Here is a 6,431-nt window from a genome sequence, read left to right on the forward strand (position 1 = left end):
GAATTAATTGATTAATTAATTCAGAATTAATATTAAGGATTTTCAGAATTATTATTAGATTAAAATCTATTAATAATTCAGTAAGACAATTTGATTTGAACTACTATGACAATCGGTATGACAATTGATAGTCATACCGAAAGTCTTGCTAGTTCATTCTGATTGTCTTGCTAGCTATTGGGATTGTCTTGCTAGTTCAAAAGGATAGTCTCACCGAAAGTCCTACCAGTTCAAATGGATTGTCATGCCAGTTCATTTGATTGGCTTGCCGAAAGTCTTGCTGATTCAACTGGATTGTTTTGTTTACTTAAACAACAAAACACAGCAGAAGTTATTCATGCAATTATTCAACATACAGAACACACAAGTCAAGAGAAAAAGAAGCAGAAAACAAAGGCAAAACATTCTCATTTTTCATCTGCTTTCTTCAAGATTAAATTTCTAGATTGTAAAGTTAAATCCAATAAACTAAAAATCTTTATCTTGTTCTTGTGTATCAATCTAGCGGATTAAAATCCCTAGAACTTAATCTCAAATCGCATTTAGCATTTGATCTTTTAATTGCAAAAATAGAAAAAGTTCATTTCGAATTTATTCTAGATTTGCAATAATTGATTTGAGATTAATCCCTTGTAACCGATACCGTAGTTGTAACACCTTTCAAGTTTAATAAAAGTTTTATTTAACTTGAATTTTGTTTCACTTTTTTATTCCGCATTTTATTCGCTTAAACGGTATTGTTTGCATTCAACCCCCCTTCTACAAACAAATTGGGACCTAACATGGATGTTAAGATATATCTATTTTAACCATATGAAAAAAATATCAAAAAATTTCAAATTCATCTCGCATGTCAAGATTAGAAAAATCTAGTAAAAGCAAATAACAAGGAGACTTGTTCCCGATTTACAAGACTAATTTTTAAAATGATTTTTTCGACGATCAAACCGTACAGATGTTAAGATATCTATATTTTAACCATAAGAAAAATTTGTCAAAAAATTTCAAATTGATCTTGCATGTCAGGTTTTGAAAAATCTAGTAAAAGTAAACTTTCTCCAACGAGACTCGTTCCCAATTTAAAAGATAAATTTTGAAAATGATTTTTCCAACGATCAAACCGTACGGATGTTAAGATAGCTCTATTTTAACCATATGAAAAAATTATCAAAAAATTCAAATTCATCTTGCATGTTAGTATTAGAAAAATCTAGTAAAAGCACCCTTTCTACAACGAGACTCATTCCCGATTAACATGATTAATTTTTAAAATAATTTTTCCGACGATCAAAAATACGGAGGTTAAGATATATCTATTTTTAACCATAAGAAAAAATTATCAAAAAATTTCAAATTCATCTTGCATGTCAGGATTAGAATAATCTAGTAAAAGTACCCCTCCCAACAACGAGACTCGTTCTCGATTTACAAGATTAATTTTTAAAATGATTTTTCCGAAGATTGTACCGCATGGATGTTAAGATATATCTATTTTAACCCTATGAAAAAATTATCAAAAAATTTCAAATTCATCTCGCATGTCAAGATTAGAAAAATCTAGTAAAAGCAAATAACAAGGAGACTTGTTCCCGATTAACAAGACTGATTTTTAAAATGATTTTTTTGACGATCAAACCATACGGATGTTAAGATATATCTATTTTAACCATAAGAAAAATTTGTCAATAAATTTTATATTGATCTTGCATGTCAGGGTTAGAAAAATATAGTAAAAGTATCCTTTCTCCAACGAGACTCGTTCCCGATTTAAAAAAGATAAATTTTAAAAATGATTTTTCCGACGATCAAACCGTATGGATGTTAAGATATCTCTATTTTAATCATATGAAAAAATTATCAAAAAAATTCAAATTCATCTTTCATGTTAGGATTAGAAATATCTAGTAAAAACACCTTTTCTATAACGAGAATCATTCCCGATTTACATGATTAATTTTTAAAATGATTTTTCCGATGATCGAACCGTACGGATGTTAAGATATATCTATTTTAACTATATGAAAAAATTATCAAAAAATTTCAAATTCATCTCGCATGTCAAGATTAGAAAAATCTAGTAAAAGCAAATAACCAGGAGACTTGTTCCCGATTTACAAGACTGATTTTTTAAAATGATTTTTTTGACGATCAAACGTACGAATGTTAAGATATATCTATTTAACCGTAAGAAAAATTTATCAAAAAATTTCAAATTGATCTTGCATGTCAGGATTTGAAAAATCTAGTAAAAGTAAACTTTCTCCAACGAGACTCGTTCCCAATTTAAAAGATAAATTTTAAAAATGATTTTTCCAACGATCAAACCATACGGAAGTTAAGATAGCTCTATTTTAACCATATGAAAAAATTATCAAAAAAAATTCAAATTCATATTGCATGTTGATATTAGAAAAATCTAGTAAAAGCACCCTTTCTACAACGAGACTCATTCCCGATTTACATGATTAATTTTTAAAATAATTTTTCCGACGATCAAACAATACGGATGTTAAGATATATCTATTTTTAACCATAAGAAAAATTATCAAAAAATTTCAAATTCATCTTGCATGTCAGGATTAGAATAATCTAGTAAAAGTATCCCTCCCAACAACGAGACTCGTTCCCGATTTACAAGATTAATTTTTAAAATGATTTTTCCGAAGATCGTACCGTATGGATGTTAAGATATATCTATTTTAACCATATGAAAAAATTATCAAAAAATTTCAAATTAATCTCGCATGTCAAGATTAGAAAAATCTAGTAAAAAAATAACAAGGAGATTTGTTCCCGATTTACAAGACTGATTTTTAAAATAATTTTTTCGACGTTCAAACCGTACGGATGTTAAGATATATCTATTTTAACCATAAGAAAAATTTGTCAAAAATTTCATATTGATCTTGCATGTCAGGATTAAAAAAAATATAGTAAAAGTATCCTTTCTCCAACAAGACTCGTTCCCGATTTAAAAGATAAATTTTAAAAATGATTTTTCCGGACGATCAAACCGTATGGTGTTAAGATATCTCTATTTTAATCATATGAAAAAATTATCAAAAAAATTCAAATTCATCTTTCATGTTAGGATTAGAAATATCTAGTAAAAACACCCTTTGTACAAGGAGAATCATTCCCGATTTACATGATTAATTTTAAAATGATTTTTCCGATGATCGACCGTACGGATGTTTAAAATATCTATTTTAACTATATGAAAAAGTATCAAAAATTTCAAATTCTTCTCGCATGTCAAGATTAGAAAATCTAGTAAAAACAAATAACAAGGAGACTTGTTCCCGATTTACAAGACTGATTTTTGAAATGATTTTTTTGACGATCAAATCGTATGAATGTTAAGATATATCTATTTAACTATAAGAAAAATTTATCAAAAATTTTAAATTGATCTTGCATGTCAGGATTTGAAAAATCTAGTAAAGTAAACTTTCTCCAACGAGACTCGTTCCCAATTTAAAAGATAAATTTTAAAAATGATTTTGCGAACGATCAAACCGTACGGATGTTAAGATAGCTCTATTTAACCATATGAAAAATTATCAAAAAAATTTAAATTCATCTTACATGTTAGTATTAGAAAAATCTAGTAAAAGCACCATTTCTACAACGAGACTCATTCCCGATTTACATGATTAATTTTTAAATAATTTTTCCGACAGATCAAACAATACGGATGTTAAGATATATCTATTTTTAACCATAAGAAAAAATTATCAAAAAATTTCAAATTCATCTTGCATGTCAGGATTAGATAATCTAGTAAACAGTACCCCTACCAACACAAGACTCGTTCTCGATTTACAAGATTAATTTTTAAAATGATTTTCCGAACGATCGTATTGTATGATGTTAAGATATATATTTTAAACCATATGAAAAATGTATCAAAAAATTTCAAATTCATCTCGCATGTCAAGATTAGAAAAATCTAGTAAATGCAATAACAAGGAGACTTCCCGATTTACAAGACTAATTTTTAAATGATTTTTCAACGATCAAACCGTACGGATGTTAAGATAGCTCTATTTTACCATATGAAAAAAATTATCAAAAATTCAAATTCATCTTGCATGTTAGTATTAGAAAATCTAGTAAAAGCATCGTTCTACAACCAGATCCATTCCCGATTTACATGATTAATTTTTAAAATAATTTTTTCGACGATCAAAAAATACGGATGTTAAGATATATCTATTTTTTAACCATAGAAAAAATTATCAAAAAATTTCAAATTCATCTTGCATGTCAGGATTAGAATAAATCTAGTAAAAGTACCCTCCAACAACGAGACTCGTTCTCGATTTACAAGATTAATTTTTAACAATGATTTTTCCGAAGATCGTACCGTATGGATGTAAGATATATCTATTTTTAACCCTAAGAAAAAATTACTAAAAAATTCAAATTCATCCGCCATGTCAAGATTAGAAAATCATAGTAAAAGCAAACTAACAAGAAGACTTGTTCCCGATTTACAAGACTGATTTTTAAAATAATTTTTTTGCGATCAACCATACGGATGTTAAGATATATCTATTTTAACCATAAGAAAAATTTGTCAATAAATTTCATATTGATCTTGCATGTCAGGATTAGAAAAATATAGTAAAAGTATCCTTTCTCCAACGAGACTCGTTCCCGATTTAAAAAGATAAATTTTAAAAATGATTTTTCCGACGATCAAACCGTATGGATGTTAAGATATCTCTTTTTAATCATATGAAAAAATTATCAAAAAAATTCAAATTCATCTTTCATGTTAGGATTAGAAATATCTAGTAAAACACCCTTTCTACAACGAGAATCATTCCCGATTTACATGATTAATTTTTAAAATGATTTTTCCGATGATCGAACCGTACGGATGTTAAGATATATCTATTTTAACTATATGAAAAAATTATCAAAAAATTTCAAATTCATCTCGCATGTCAAGATTAGAAAAATCTAGTAAAAGCAAATAACAAGGAGACTTGTTCCCGATTTACAAGACTGATTTTTAAAATGATTTTTTTGACGATCAAACCGTACGAATGTTAAGATATATCTATTTAACCGTAAGAAAAATTTATCAAAAAATTTCAAATTGATCTTGCATGTCAGGATTTGAAAAATCTAGTAAAAGTAAACTTTCTCCAACAAGACTCGTTCCCAATTTAAAAGATAAATTTTGAAAATGATTTTTCCAACGATCAAACCGTACGGATGTTAAGATAGCTCTATTTTAACCATATGAAAAAATTATCAAAAAAATTCAAATTCATCTTGCATGTTAGTATTAGAAAAATCTAGTAAAAGCACCCTTTCTACAACGAGACTCATTCCCGATTTACATGATTAATTTTTAAATAATTTTTCCGACGATCAAACAATACGGATGTTAAGATATATCTATTTTAACCATAAGAAAAAATTATCAAAAAATTTCAAATTCATCTTGCATGTAAGGATTAGAATAATCTAGTAAAAGTACCCCTCCCAACAACGACTCGTTCCCGATTTACAAGATTAATTTTTAAAATGATTTTTCCGAAGATCGTACCGTATGGATGTTAAGATATATCTATTTTAACCCTATGAAAAAATTATCAAAAAATTTCAAATTCATCTCGCATGTCAAGATTAGAAAAATCTAGTAAAAGCAAATAACAGGAGACTTCCCGATTTACAAGACTATTTTTAAATGATTTTTTCACGATCAAACCGTACGGATGTTAAGATATCTCTATTTTAACCATATGAAAAATTATCAAAAATTCAAATTTCTTGCATGTTAGTATTAGAAAAATCTAGTAAAAGCATCCTTTCTCAACCAGACTCATTCCCGATTTACATGATTAATTTTAAAATAATTTTTCGACGATCAAAAATACGGATGTAAGATATATCTATTTTAACCATAAGAAAAATTATCAAAAAATTCAAATTCATCTTGCATGTAGGATTAGAATAATCTAGTAAAACCCCTCCCAACAACGAGACTCATTCCCGATTTACAAGATTAATTTTTAAAATGATTTTTCCGAAGATCGTACCGTATGGATGTTAAGATATATCTATTTTAACCTAAGAAAAAATTATCAAAAAATTTCAAATTCATCTCGCATGTCAAGATTAGAAAAATCTAGTAAAAGCAAATAACAAGAACTTGTTCCCGATTTACAAGACTGATTTTTAAAATGATTTTTTTGACGATCAAACCATACGATGTTAAGATATATCTATTTAACCATAAGAAAATTTGTCAAAAATTTCATATTGATCTTGCATGTCAGGATTAGAAAAATATAGTAAAAGTATCCTTTCTCCAACGAGACTCGTTCCCGATTTAAAAAGATAAATTTTAAAAATGATTTTTCCGACGATCAAACCGTATGGATGTTAAGATATCTCTTTTTTAATCATAG

This window comes from Apium graveolens, chromosome 10, assembly GCF_009905375.1.
Source record: "Apium graveolens cultivar Ventura chromosome 10, ASM990537v1, whole genome shotgun sequence".
Taxonomy (NCBI): Eukaryota; Viridiplantae; Streptophyta; class Magnoliopsida; order Apiales; family Apiaceae; genus Apium; species Apium graveolens.